The sequence below is a fragment of the Physeter macrocephalus genome, chromosome 15 (assembly GCF_002837175.3).
Source record: "Physeter macrocephalus isolate SW-GA chromosome 15, ASM283717v5, whole genome shotgun sequence".
Lineage (NCBI taxonomy): Eukaryota > Metazoa > Chordata > Mammalia > Artiodactyla > Physeteridae > Physeter > Physeter macrocephalus.
In genome coordinates, this window is record NC_041228.1 from 183,997 (window position 1) to 198,599 (window position 14,603).

The 14,603-nt window shown below is 48.6% G+C and overlaps 1 long non-coding RNA gene across 1 annotated transcript; it reads right to left on the bottom strand.

Annotated features, from left to right (window-relative positions):
- Positions 1-1,941: 1,941 nt before the first annotated feature.
- LOC114487874 (uncharacterized) lies at positions 1,942-10,022 on the bottom strand. The gene is made up of 3 exons (XR_003683390.2): positions 9,495-10,022; positions 8,885-9,050; positions 1,942-2,258 (listed from the first exon to the last, which is right to left on the bottom strand). It is a non-coding gene; the product is annotated as an uncharacterized lncRNA (long non-coding RNA).
- Between the last annotated feature and the right edge of the window lie 4,581 nt (positions 10,023-14,603).

Consider the following 14,603-nt stretch of genomic DNA (forward strand, 5'->3'; position numbering starts at 1 on the left):
CACCAGGGAAGCCCTAGTGGTGTTTTGTGTTTTTGGGTTTTTTTGTTTGTTTGTTTTTGGGTTTTTTTGCGGTACACGGGCCTTTCACTGTTGTGGCCTCTCCCGTTGCGGAGCACAGGCTCCGGACGCGCAGGCTCAGCGGCCATGGCTCACGGGCCCAGCCGCTCCGCGGCATGTGGGATCTTCCCAGACCGGGGCACGAACCCGCGTCCCCTGCATCAGTAGGCAGACTCTCAACCACTGTGCCACCAGGGAAGCCCCCCTAGTGGTGGTTTTTAAACGCCTGTGTCTGGGAGTAAATCCACTGTAGAAAAAGCCGGAAACTTTTCAACAACCATTTTATGTTAACAACCAACTATTCCGTTATACCTACAGTTTGAAATTCACTGTGGCTTTCTAGCCTTTATTTTCTACTGTAAGGACCTTATTATATATGTCATTATCATTAATTACTTTGGGGAGGATGGAGCTGCAAATGAACATTCTCTCACAGACTTTAGAATGCAGCGTTTGCTGCAGCCAGTGCTCCACTTGACTGTGGAGGCGGGGTGACTCCCCTTTACATGCTTCCAGATTTTAGAAACTTAGTACCGAAATGTAGGAAGCTGTCAGCTGTTCTCCACTTGGGTTTCGTGAAGAACTGAGTCACTGCTCACCATTGTTCAGGAGAAGAAATCTCCGGGGACCCAGCACTAACTGCAGCAGTTTTGCACTTTTTCATGAATCCACGGACCCATTTCTCCATCCGCTTTTCTCCGTACATTTGATTCTTCTGTTCTTTGAGGCCACATCACAGGTCTCTGGCTTCCCCTGCAGATGGGAATATAGCTGGCTTTGCCTCTGCCTGCACTCTGGTCTAAGGGCATCATGTCTCCCGCAGAGCAGGGCCACCCATGGCAAGAACTGGGCGGGGGGGGGCCAATTTGTTCAACAGGGAGCAGCTGGCAAGGGCAGGCACCCAGAATGCCCCCTCTGCCCATGGCCAGAGCCTTTCTTGTACCCATTACATCCCATATGAGGGGAGTTTACAGTTAAACAGGTACTTGCTGCCTTGAGGGACGTCCACACTGGTCCATGTGCCTGTCCTAGAGCCTCCCCCAGGCCATGCTGACTGGACTGGGTGCTGCAGGCTCTCTGAGCCTCTGTACAGCTGAGGGGCAGGTGCCCGTCCCTGCAAGGGCTAGTGACACAGACAGTGCACTTACTGCCAGGGTGAGGGGCCCCAAGTGGAGAAGCAGAGGAGCCAGACTCCACAGAGAGATAGAGAGGAGAGAAAATCGTGGGGACAGAGGGGTCCCAGGCTTCCAGGACAGCCTCCTGCCATCTTTGTGAGCCAACTCTGTGTCCTCCCAGCTGGGTCTTCTCCTCACGGTGAGCAGCACCCAGGGCTCCCACTCCTTGCGATCGGATGATCCCAGACCTAAGGCACAGGCAGACGTCCTGGACAGTGCACGGGTCCTGGGAGCCAGTCCCTGCCCTGGACACAGCTGGGGACATGGCCTTATTGAGCAGCTGTGCCCACCAAACTGTCCGGCTTCCCTGAACACAGATGTGGGTCCACAAGTGTCCTGGGCCATGGCCTGCACTCCGGCTAGTAACCCTGGGGAGCAGAAGGTGAGCCTCCCCCATGGAGTCCTGGGCACTCATCTCTGGGTCCAGCCCAGGTGGGAGGGGCCAAGGTGGCCCGAGAGGCTGGGAGGCTGCTGGACACACGTCCGGGTCCTCCTCTCCATTGCCCTCCACCAAACCCCATCATTCAGTGTCACCCGCTTGTCTCCTCTAGCCTGAAAACATGAGCCCATAATCCATCCCAATGCTCCCTTTGGGTCTCCTGCTGTGAGGAAAGGGACAAAGAGAAGGGACAGTCAGGCAAAAGATGTGAATGGATACCTCACTAGAGAAGATTTATTTTTATTTATTTATTTTAATTTACTTTTGGCTGCGTTGGGTCTTCCTTGCTGCACACAGGCTTTCTCTAGTTGCGGCGAGTGGGGGCTACTCTTCATTGTGGTGCGCGTGCTTCTCATTGCGGTGGCTTCTCTTGTTGCAGAGCACGGGCTCTAGGAGCATGGGCTTCAATAGTTGTGGTGCGTGGGCTCAGTAGTTGTGGCTCAGGAGCTCTAGAACTCGGGCTCAGTAGTTGTGGCACACGGGCTTAGTTGCTCCGCAGCATGTGGGATCTTCCCAGACCAGGGCTTGAACCCGTGTCTCCTGCATTGGAAGGGCGATTCTTGACCACTGCACCACCAGGGAAGTCCCTAGAGAAGATTTATGAGTGGCAAACAAACACATGAAAAGATACTCAACACCATTAATCATTAGGAAAATTCAATTCTAAGTCACAATGAGGAACACCCATTAAAATTGCTGAAATTAAAAAAGACTGGGCACACTCACACTGGCAAGAAGACAGACATAGAGTCCGATGGGGCAGAAGAGAAAGCCCAGGAATAAACTCTCACGTCGGTGAGAAAATAATCTTTGACCAGAGTGCCAAGAGCATCTAATGAGGAAAGGGCAGTGTTTTCAACAAAGGGTGTTGGGAAAATTGGCTATCTGCATGCAAAAGAATGAAGTTGAACCCTTATTTCATGCTGTATTTAAAAATTAACTGAGCCCCCGCTCGCCACAACTAGAGAAAGCCCATGTGCATCAACGAAGACCCAACGCAGCCAAAAATAAATAAATAATAACTGAATTTATTTTTTTAAATTAACTGAAAATGGATCAAAGGCCTAAAGCCACTAAACTCATAGAAGAAAATGGGAAAAGCTTCATAACATTGAATGTGGCAAAGATTTCTTGAATATGACACCAAAGCACACACAACAAAAGCAAAAATAGGTAAATTGGACTACATCAGACAAACTTTTCTGTGCATCAAAGGACACAATCAAGAGAGTGAAAAGGCAACCCACAGAATTGGAGAAAATATTTACAAATCCTATATCTAATAAGAGGTTAATAGCCAAAATATATTAAGAACTCCAACTCAACAACAACAACAAAACAAATACCAGATTTAAAAATGGGCAAAGGACTTGAGCAGACATTTCTCCAAAGATGATGGACAAATGGCCAACGAAGTGACAAAAAGATGCTAAACATCACTAACAATTAGGGAAATGCAAATCAAAACCACAATGAAATACCATTTCACACCCATTAGGATGGTGCCTATAAAAAAAATAAAACAAACAAAAAATAACAATTGTTGGTGAGGATGTGGAGAAACTGGAACTCATGGACACTTTTGGTAGAAATGTAAATTGGTGCAGCCTCTGTGGAAAATAGTATGGAGGTCCCTCAAAATGTTAAAACTAAACTACCATTTGGGGACTTCCCTGGTGGTACAGTGGTTAAGAATCCGCCTGCCAGTGCAGAGGACACGGGTTTGAGCCCTGGTCCAGGAAGATCCCACACGCCGCGGAGCAACTAGGCCCACTGCCACAACTACTGAGCCTGCGCGCCAAGAGCCTGTGCTCCTCAACAAGAGAAGCTAACACAATGAGAAGGCTGGCACCGCAACAAAGAGTAGCCCCCGCTCGCCGCAACTAGAGAAAGCCCACGCACAACAATGAAGACCCAATGCAGCCAAAAATAAATAAATAAATGTATAAAAAAACAAAAAAACACCAAAAAACTACCATTTGATCCAGCAATCCCATTTCTGGGTATATACCCAAAAGAACTGAAAGACGGATCTCAAAGAGATATTTGCATACCCATGTTCATAGCAGCATTATTCATAATAGTGAAGAGGTGGAAGCAACCCAAGTGTCCATCGACAAATGGATAAACAAAATGTGGTGTGTATATATAATGGAATATTACTCAGCCTTAAAACAGAAGGAAATTCTGACACATGCTACAACATAGATGACCCTGGAGGACATTATGTTGAGTGAAATAAGTCAGTCACAAAAAGACAAATACAAATACATTCTACTTATGTGAGGTATCTAAAGTAATCAAATTCATAAAAATGGAAAGTAGAGTGGTGGTTGCCAGTGGCTGACGAGAGGGAGGAATAAGGAGTTGTTTAATGGGCAGAAAGGTTTAGTTTTGCAAGATCTGGATCTGGAGCGCTGTTGCACAACAATATGAATATACTTACCACTACTGAACCGTTCACTTAAAGATGATTAAGATAGTAATTTTATGGGGTGTGTGTGTGTGTGTGTGGAAATGAAACCCTCATCACTGCTGGTGGGGATGGAAAGTGGTACAGCCACGTGGAAAATGGTTCGGAGGCTTCATAAAAAGTCCAACATACACCTCGCATATGAGCCATCCATTCTACTCCTAGGTGTTTAACCTAGGAGAAAAGGATTCCATTTACACCAAATTCTAGAAAATGAAACTGACCTAATAGTTAGTGACAGAAAGCAGAGTTCCCTGGAGGTGGGGGGGGGAGGGTAAGAGTGCGGGTTCACTGGGGCCTGCAGGACTGGGGAAGTGTCAGCCACGTTCATTGTCTTGATGTGGTAATTCTTTCACAGATGTGAAATTAAGAATTAAACAATACATCAAAGCTTATCGTCAAATTGTATCCTTTAAATTTGTGTGGTTTATTGTATGTCAATTATATCTCAATGAAAGTTAAAAATATTTTAAAAAAGAAGTCAGCCTGTCTTATTTTCTAGGCAGCAAAATCAAAGGAGGTCTGAAGGCTGTTTGACGTCTCAGCAACCAGCCTCCTGCAGGGGAGGAAAAAGAGCGGGTGGGGGCGCATCCACCCCTCTCCTCTAAACTCCCTAGGACGCGTGGGGCTGAGCCCCTAGTCCTATCAGCGGACTGCCGGGCGACCATGGCCAAGCTTCTCAACTCTGTGCTCAGCGTCTCCACCCGGAAGAGAGAATGATGACAGTACCTACCGTAAAGGAAAAATTATACTAAGCCTGGTGTGCCGAGACAGCTTCCTTGGGGAATAAAGAGCGTCCCTGATAGAACACCTAAGCAATTTCTGATGAGCTGTAATCGGATTAAGATGGAAACCAGTTACCACCAACCCAGGGGACCATCAGCCTGTCCCTGCTCGTGGGCGGAGCCCCAGACCTGGCACAGAGCCCACTGCAGGTAAAATATGTACTGTTGTGTGGTGTATGTGACTTAATTTACATGTTGTGCTATAAAGCCCACTTCACTTAATTTTTTACGCAGCGCCTTGTTTTTAGGATCTTCTCTTGTTCTCCATACCTCTGGTTCTTTGTCCCTAACTGCTGCGTAGCACTGTCAGTCTGCGCGTCTGTCCCTGATGATGGACACCTAAGTTGCCTCTTATTCCCCATCACTGCAAATCACGTAGTGCTGAGTATCTTTTTACCTGGTCCCTAGGAAAGAAAATTCCTCTGGATTATCTATCCAAGAACGGGTTGCTTGTTCATAAGGTATCTGCACGCTTAATTTCACTGACTACCGCTAGGTTGCCCTTCAGAGCTGCTAAGTCCATTTACACTCCCAGTAGCCGGGCCTGAGAGTTCCCAATTCACTACACCCTCCCCAACACTAAGTGTTATACAGTGTTCTTATTTTTGCCAATCAGATGCATATCATGGTTGTTTCAATTTGTCCTTAATGGATTCCTAGTGAGTTTCACGATCTCCTCAAATAACAAGTGGGCTTTCCCCCTTCGTGAATTGTCTTTTCATAGGTATATGTTTTGAGGGGTTTTGTTTCTGGCCTATGTTTCTATTGGAGTTCCTGTTTTTTGTTTTGTTTCGTTGTTAATATGCAAAAGCTCTTGTATATTCTAGATACCAATCTCTTGTCAGAGTTAGATTGCAAATGTCTTCTGCTAGTCCGTCATCTATTAACTTTAACTGTGATGTCATCTGTTTAACAGAAATTAACTCAGAGGTAGTCAAATTAGTTAATTTTTTGCCTTGTGGCTTGTAGTTTTGTGGTTTTAATAAGTCTTTACCCTCTCCAAGGTCATAAAGATTCACCTCTCTATTTTTTTTAGAAGTATTTCAGTTTTACTTTCTTCTACTTTTCATATTTATGTGGATAATCTATTGGGAACCCAATTTTATACATATTAGATGTGGATCCAGCTTCATGTTTCTTCAAATAATTCCTCAACAAAGAATACATTAAATAATCAATCTTTCCCCATTACCTTTTATACATTAGTGAGATTCTGAATTCTTTTTTCTGTTCTATTGGTCCATTTGTGTTCCTGAGCCTATCAAGTACCATTGCTTTGGAGTAGATCCTAACATCTGGTAGAGTACCTGCCTGCTGTATGTCCTCCTTCAAAACTGAACTAGCGGGCTTCCCTGGTGGCGCAGTGGTTGAGAATCCGCCTGCCGATGCAGGGGACACGGGTTCGTGCCCCGGTCCGGGAAGATCCCACATGCCGCGGAGTGGCTGGGCCCGTGAGCCATGGCGGCTGAGCCTGCACGTCCGGAGCCTGTGCTCTGCAACGGGAGAGGCCACAGCAGTGAGAGGCCCGCGTACCGAAAAAAAAAAAAAAAAAAAAAATGAACTGACTTTTATTCTTCCATGTATATCTAAAAAATGTTTTTCACATTCCTCAAAAAATCTTACAAGAACTGGATTATTAATATTTTGGTTTTTTAGACCACTTTAGTGAGCATTGACATCTTTACAGTGTTATGCCATCTGGTCCATGAACATTGTATGTTTCTCCATTCATTTAGGCTTTCTTTTAAGATACTTTCATAGAGTTTTTACGTGTCCTCTATAAAGGTTTTGTATATTTTTAATTAGCTTAATGCCTACATGGTTTATAGCTTCTGTTGGTGTTGTGAAGGGCATCTCACTTTCCATCATATTTTCCAGTTGGTGGTTTCTCATCTGTAGAGAACCATTGTTGGGTTTTGTGAGCAGATCTTATTGAACTCACTGATTCTGATACTTTGTTGATTCTGTACATTTTCTGTGTAGAATTTCATATTATCTTCAATTTTTGAGACTTTAGGTTATTCTCTTCTAATCCTTAGGCTCTTTTTTTTCTTTTATTGTTGCATCGGCTGAGCACACCCGCCTCCACCCACCAACATTAGCAGGCATCCTTTCTTGCTCCTGACCTTAAAGTGTTTGTATCCAAAGATTCTCTGTTGAAAATAATTTGTGTGGGATTTTGGTATATAGCCTTTATCCGGTTAATAAAGTTTCCTTTGTAGTCTCAGTTAAAAATTTTTTGATCATAAAGAGATGCTGACTTTTATCAACAATTGAGAGAAGGAGGTGATTTTATCCTTAGTCTGATGATATGCTAAATTACACTGATAGATTTTTCTGATGTCATGTTATCCTTACATTCTGTTTTTAAATAATTAATTAATTATTTTATTTATTTATTTTTGGCTGTGTTGGGTCTTCGTTGCTGCCCACGGGCTTTCTCTAGTTGTGGTGAGCAGGGGCTACTCTTCCTTGCGGTGTGTGGGCTTCTCATTGCAGTGGCTTCTCTTGTTGCGGAGCACCGGCTCTAGGCACACAGGCTTCGGTAGTTGTAGCTCACGGGCTCAGTAGTTGTGGCTCACGGGCTCTAGCAGGATCAGTAGTTGTGCCACACGGGCTTAGTTGCTCCGCGGCATGTGGGATCTTCCCGGACCAGGGCTCAAACCCATGTCCCCTGCATTGGCAGGCAGATCCTTAACCACTGTGCCACCAGGAAAGTCCCTATCATTACATTCTTGTATATTCTTAAGCATTCTGTGTTTTTTGTATGTTGGCATTCAGTTAACAATTTTAATGTATGAATTTCACATCTATGTTTTCAATAATTTATTATTTATTTATAAATTTATCCCAAACTACTAATGTAGTTAATTTATCCCAAACTACTAATGTAGCCCTCCCCACCTTCCCCTTTGGTAACCATAAGATTGTTTTCTATGTCTGTGAGTCTGTTTTGTAAATAAGTTCATTTGTATCTTTAAAAACATATTTATTTATTTATTGGCCATGCCACACGGCTTGTGGCTTAGTTCACCGACCAGGGATTGAACCCGGGACACAGCAGTGAAATCGCCAGGTTCTAACCACTGGACGGCCAGGGAATTCCCTGTATCATTTTTTTAGATTCCACAAATAAGTGATATCATATGATATTTGTCTTTCTCTGTCTGACTTACTTCACTTAGTATGATAATCTCTGGGTCCATCCATGTTGCTGCAAATGGCATCATTTCATTCTTTTTTATAGCTGAATGATATTCCATTGTATATATGCACCACATCTTTATCCATTCATCCCAAATTAGTAGTATGGGATTAACAGATACACACTACTATATGTAAAATAGGTAAACAACAAGGACCTACTGTATAGCACAAGGAACTATACTCAATATCTTGTGATAACCTATAATGGAAAAGAATCTGAAAAAACAATGTATAACTGAATCACTTTGCTATACAATTGAAACTAACAACATTGTAAATTAACTATACTTCAATAAAAAACAAAACAAAACCAACAAACAAAAACAATATGATGGTGAGGTGCAGGCAAGTCTTTTGTGAAGCATGGCCACCAGGGGACCCAAGGACCTGGGAGGGATAAGTGGAGTTAAAGGAGGCATTTTGTTTTTATAACGAGAAATATCAGTGGCTTTGTATGCTCATGCAAATAATAAAACACAGAGAGACAAACAGATGATGCAGGAGAGGAGACAGATGAACAAAATCTTTGAGATTTTGCAAGAGGGAATGGGTTCCAGTTCATCAGAGGAGGGCCTGCCTTGTATAGGAGCAGGGAAACTGCCTGCCCATTTTCAGGAGGGAAGGTGAAGGGCAGGGACAGATATGGGTGGGCCTTTGGGTTTGGTGATAAGTTTTGTTCTCATCTGGGAGGCTCAACTAGAGGGGCCTAAGAAATTCCTATGCTCACTTTGGGGAATGGGAGACTTACCCTCTGGAGAAAAATCACAAGATTGCCAAGGAGTGTGAAGTGCTCCTTCTAAGTTTAAAGTGAAGCCAGCCAGCGCAGGTCTGTGATGTTTCTGCAGCATTCATGATGGAGAATGGTGGGGTTCCTCCAGACTGGGCTTTCTCAAGTGTGCACAACGGAGAGGGAGCTAGAGACAGGAGAGCAGAGACCATTTTTCCTGTGTATGGGAGTGCAGTGTGAGGATGGGCCAAAAGGGAAGCCAGAGTGGTGACAGAGTCCCTATCAGAGAGCCGGGAGGCAAAGCACTGCAGCAGCGGCCCACTGAGGGAGTGAGCTGCAGACCGGAAGTGGAACTCAACTGAGGGCTTCTGAGCTTGAGCTTTCAGCCTTTTGCAGTTCCGTGTGCGAATGGGATCCGGGCTGTGGCCACGGAGTGGTGTGGGCTTCTCTGTTTTGTTGTGGGAGTTTCAGGCTGGTTAGCTTCCATTTATATCGACATGCATGTCAAATACTACAACTTCTGGAAATGAATACTGTATAGGTAATAATAATTTTTAAAAGCCCGAAGAGCAGGCTAAACTCATTAGAAAACGCTAAAGAGAACAATAGTAAAGCTTAACTGAGCAATTACCAAGAGTTAAGATGACAGAGCAAAAAGAGAGAAAATCGTAGAGACACGGAGGACACAGGCCGTCCAGTTTAGCTGACAGATACATAGGGAGAACCTATAAGAACGGAGGAGAGCCAATATTTTAAGAGACAGTGGCTGACAACTTTCCAGAATCGAGGAAAAGTGAAATCTTTTCCAGGAAGTCCAACATGGTTTGAGTAGGTAAAATGACACCAAATCCACACCGACACGTAGGAAATGTCAACTGCATCGCACCGAAGGTGATCGGAAGAATCTCAGGAGCGATCTGACAGGCAACGTCGGCCGTGGTGCGGACCGCGGGGCTGGAGGGAGCGCTTCGGCATCACCTGGCCAGCAGCCGCCCCTCTCCGCCCGTCGTACCCCGGGCCCCGGGTGACCCGGGCCAGGGGCGCCCCTCTTCGCCCGAAGCATCCCGGGACTCGCCAGGACAGCGCTAGTAACCCATACCCGCGCTGTGGCCGGAGCCAGCGCGACTATGCTCCCGACTCCCGGCATGCAGCGCACGCCCCCGGCGGGACTCCTGCTCCCGGCGTGCCGCGCGCCGGCGCATGTGCATGGGGCTCGCGGCGGCGTCCCCTGGCGGTGGGGGCCGTGCGGGGCGGGGGCGGGGCCGGAGGCGGGGGGTTGCGCTGGTGACGGGAGGACGCGCGGTCGCGGCGCACTGGGCCGGCGGCGGCGGCAGCGGCGGCGGCGGAGGGCGCGCACCGAGCGGGCGGCGGCGGCGCGGGAGAGCCGCGAGCAGCTCACGCGCGGCGTGCGAGCCGGGATGAGGGGCTGTGGCCGCGCGGCCCGCGCGCAGCCTGCGGGTGAGAGCGCGGACGGTGGGCGGCGCGGGCCGGGAAGATGGCGGAGAGGCCGGCGCTGTGGCCCCCGCCCGGCCTCGCGGAGGTCCCCGGCCCGGCCCGCGAGGATACGGGTCCTTGGCGACTGATGGGGCGGGCGGTGCCGCGGCCGGGCCGGGGAGGGGCGGGTTCTGTGTGTAGAGGTCCGGCTGCGGGTGGGGCGCAGGGGCGCGAGGGGCCCAGGCCTCGCGGGGCCAGGGTGTGAGGTGGGTGAGAGTGTGCCCGGCCCGGCGTGCGGGCCGGTGAGTGTGCCCGGCCCTGGGGTGTGAGCGTGCCCGGCCTAGGGTGGGCGTGAGTGGAGTGCCGGGCCTGAGTGCGGGGTGTCGGCGCGGTTCGGGTGCGCAGTCGGGGAGGTGCGGGGCCGGGGAGTCGGGACGCGCGTGTCCGGGTGCGGGCCGTGGCCTCCGGCCCCGCCGATCTGGCCTCTGCAGGGAGGCAGGCTGGGGCGTCCCCGCCTTCCCTCCCGGTCGCCCTCCCGGAGCTGGAATTCCGTCAGTGGCCACCCGGTTGCGGGATTGGTGTGGGTGGAGGCAGTGTTCCGCGCGAGGGCCGAGATAGAGGCAGGCTGTGCACATCTTGGGGGTCAGGACGTCTTTTATTTTAAAACGTGCAGCTGGCGGCGAGGCCGCCGCAGCTGTGGGTGTGTTACATGCTGCTCCCACCAGCAGCTGCTGTGGGCGCTGCGCAGCCTTCAGCAGCAAAAATGCGGCGTCCCTCACCCGCTTCGGTGTCCTAGGGTTTAGCCAAACCTCCTGTGACCTTTGCAGAAACCTACAGTTGCAAGGCTTCTTGTTCCTCCCCTGGTGCAGACAATAGGAGGTTTGTCTTTGAAGCCAGCGAGGGGAATTGCACCCTGTACATCCTGGGTGCCTCTGTAAACAGCAGGTGGTTCCCGGTCAGCGGCTCCCCTTTCACAGTGAGCAAGGTGTGTTTCTCCTCGTTGGGGGAGGGGAAGGAGATTTGATAGGGGCGAATGTAAAGCAAGGAGACTCATTCTGTAAAGCAGCTTGGCGCGGACTGTGTGCCCCGCGCGCTGGCTTGGGAATGAGCAGGGCCCTGGGTCTCCCTGCCTGCACTTTGTCTAGTCAGCTGTCTGGAGAGGCTGGAGAACAGGGGGGAGAAGAGGGCGGCTTCTGGAGCCAGACTGCTTGCCTTTGAGTCGTGACTCTTCTGTTTACTGGCTTTGTACTCTGCCTTTGGTTCCTCATGTGTAAAATGGGAACACCAATAATATTGGGCTCCCAGGGTGGTTGTGGGGACTCGGTGAATTCATTGTGCCTTGTACGTTGTCAGGGTTGAGAAAAGTCAGGAGTTGTTATCGCTGCCAAGATCTCGTTTCCAGGGTGCACTCGCTGGGTCGGCTGTTTCGTCTTAGTTTAACAATAACTTGAGGTCTGTGGCTCTCTTTTCTTGTGCAAGCTGGGGTCATATTTGGAGAAAGAAGTCTTTATAAAGGTAAACGAGGAACAATTCTCATGTACTTAGAAAATTATCATATAGAACTGTTTTTAAAAATCTTTTTAGAAGAAGAAAGCTTCTAATGAACCAGTCTAGAATTCTGCAGTACTTATCGTCCTGGGAGGTAGATAGGATTGTTGTTGACAGAAATGAGATGTCGAGCAGTTCTTGGGTAATTCTCTACTTGAATTAAACTATCAAAGCCATTGTTGTTATACTTTTTTCTTTTTAATTTAATTAATTTATTTATTTTGGCTGCGTTGGGTCCTTGTTGCCGCACGTGGGCCTTCTCTGGTTGCTGAGAGCGGGGTCTACTCTTCGTTGCAGTGCGTGGGCCTCTCATTGCCGTGGCTTCTCTTGTTGTGGAGCACGGGCTCTAGGCGCACAGGCTCAGTAGTTGTGGCACGTGGGCTCAGTAGTTGTGGCTCGCGGGCTCTAGAGCTCAGGCTCAGTAGTTGTGGCACACGGGTTCAGTTGCTCTGCGGCATGTGGGATCTTCCCGGACCAGGGCTCAAACCCGTGTCCCCTACATTGGCAGGCAGATTCTTAACCACTGTGCCACCAGGGAAGCCCTGTTGTTATACTTCACAGTGTTATCCTTGTAACAGAAAAGATACTTTATTAACAAACTGTAAGTGACAGTGAGGGCATAAGCACCAGAAAATGAGGACTTGGCATTATCAGTGCTGTAACATTCTGTCTTGCTAAGCTGTTGGAAGGAATAACTTAACTTGCTTCAGAACAAAGTGGAAAAATTCGTCGTGTTTCCCAAGGAGATGGTTCTCTTTCTCAGGTCTGGGAAAAGTATCTTAGGCTTACCCAAGATCACGTCATCTCATCCCCTTTATCTGTGGACACTAAGACTAGGAGGGAACCCCCCACTTTAAGGAGGGTCTTTTGGCATTTGTGGAGTCTAAGGTTGAGAACATTTGATGTTCAGAGTGAATGGTAACGAAATAGCTTCTGTGAGCAAATTTTAAAATATCTAAAGATAGATTTTAAAATGTCCATCCCCAGGGCTTCCCTGGTGGCGCAGTGGTTGAGAGTCCGCCTGCCGATGCAGGGGACACGGGTTCGTGCCCCGGTCCGGGAAGATCCCACATGCCGCGGAGCGGCTAGGCCCATGAGCCATGGCCGCTGAGCCTGCGCGTCCGGAGCCTGTGCTCCGCAACGGGAGAGGTCACAGCAGTGAGAGGCCCGCGTACCGCCAAAAAAAAAAAAAAGTCCATCCCCGCCTTCTTTCCTGCATGTGTGCTGGTGTGGGCTGTCCTTGAACAATGTAATAACAGTGAGTTCAGTGTCTTGTTAAGCCTCCACCTGGTTCTTTGTTGCTTTTGAAAAAAAATGTCCATGTAGAGATGCTAGTTTTACTAGCAAGATACCTTTGCTGTGCCTGTTCACTGACCCATGTGGCCATTTGTTGAGGGTCTTACACGCTCCCACTCAAAGTTGGCTTTGTGGGTGTCCTGTCTCAGGAGCTCAACCTGGGTGTCGCAGAGCTGAACTGGGCTGCCCTGCCTGGAGGTCTCTTCTGTTACCCTTCTTGCTCCCGTGGTGAAGTCTGCACCCTCAGCTGTTGGCTGTCTCTGCTCCCTCCTATGCCTGCCTCACCGTGCCTCCCGTCGGCCTCTGGGACTTGCCCTTGATGTTACCTGGCAGCTCTGCCTTGCTCCCCACGGTCGCTTCTGACCCTGGCTGCTGTCCTGCAGCCACACTGTCTCACCCTGCTGAGAAGAGCCCCTCCCTTGGGCCTGCAGCCCTGGCTCACTCTTGCTTCTGCTGTGCTCATGCCTCAGCCCTCCAAACACTGAGCCAGACGAGGGTCTGTAAGCTACCGCCACTGACAGCCCCTTGGCCTGTCTTTGTAAATAAAGTTTTATTACAACACAGCCACCCTGGTTTATTTTTGTATCATCTATGGCTTTTTTGGCAGACTTGACTAGTTGCAACAGAGACTTCATGGCCCACAACACCTAAACTGTTTACTGTCTGGCCCATTTTCAGAAAAAGTTTGCTCTAGAAGTTCAGAGGGAGAAGGATTGCAGGGGGCTGCAGTGTCAGGGAAGGCTTCAAGGAAGAGGTGTTCTTTGAGCTGAACCTCAGCAGGAGGTGAGTGGGGGAAAGGATTGAGGACACTGCAGCACACTACAGACAGAAAGTGTTTCAGGTCTTGGGAGTAAAGGCAAGAAGGTGGCTCATGTGTGGTTTGTGGGGTTAGAAGTTTGTATAAGGAATAAGGAAATCAGGGTTATAACGTGAAGATCTTTGAACTTAGGTGAAGGACTTTAGATTTCAGTTCTCTGGCTATAGGGAGCCACTTCAGGTCTGTGAGTAGGGGAAGTCCTGATAAAATGGTTTAGGAACATTTACCTGGCCGTGATGCGTAGGATGGGTTGGAGAAGGAAGAAATCAGGGAGTTTATTGGGCAGCTTTCTCTAGAAGGATTGCAGTAACAACTCAGAGGTTTATTTCTAGCTCACATTTCATTTGCTTGAGGCTCTTTTCTGAGAGTCTTCATTGCTGGACTCGGGGACATGCCCTTGTTTGGGACACGCTATTCTTATGGCAAGAGAGTGGCAGAGACTCAGCCTCTCTTTGAGCTTCAGCTTAGAACTGGAGTTCCGTGGCCAAAGCAGGTCACCTGGCCCAGCCCCGGGGGAGGAGATATGGCCCACGGCCAGGGGCAGGCTGTGGGATGGACAGCCCTCTTACAGGGAGGGTGGCCGAATAGCTGGAGACAATGCTAGGACCACCCCAAGGGAGAAAGCGAGCCCAGTTAGGGCTCCGT